Genomic DNA, 378 nt, shown 5'->3' with positions numbered 1-378 from the left:
TGTGTGTGAGGGGGCGATTGGCTGGACCCAGGCTGCCTGCAGCGAGGTGAGGCCGGCGGCGCGGCGTCCAGCCGGGAAACCCGTTTTTTTGGGAAGGAAACCGGCTTCAGGAGACGGTGCTTTAGGGGCGGGGAGGGTTGCAGAGCCGGCGGGGGGGGGGGAGTTACCTCAGAAAGCTTGCTTTCGGTGTTACTTTAAGCATTATTATTATTTTTTTCCTCATATTTGCTAAGCACGCCTGGTTCCCCGCGGGCTGCAGCGTCTCCTTGCTGGCTTGCCCTCGCCGAAGCGGGAGGTTTTGGGGCAGAAACCCCCTCGGGGGGGGGGAATTGGGGTTCTCCGGGGGGCTGCGGGGGCTGCTGCGGGGCAGGGGGCCCG

Source organism: Haliaeetus leucocephalus, unplaced genomic scaffold, assembly GCF_000737465.1.
Source record: "Haliaeetus leucocephalus isolate CR32 unplaced genomic scaffold, Haliaeetus_leucocephalus-4.0 Scaffold395, whole genome shotgun sequence".
Lineage (NCBI taxonomy): Eukaryota > Metazoa > Chordata > Aves > Accipitriformes > Accipitridae > Haliaeetus > Haliaeetus leucocephalus.
Note: the sequence above shows the minus strand (reverse complement) of the source record.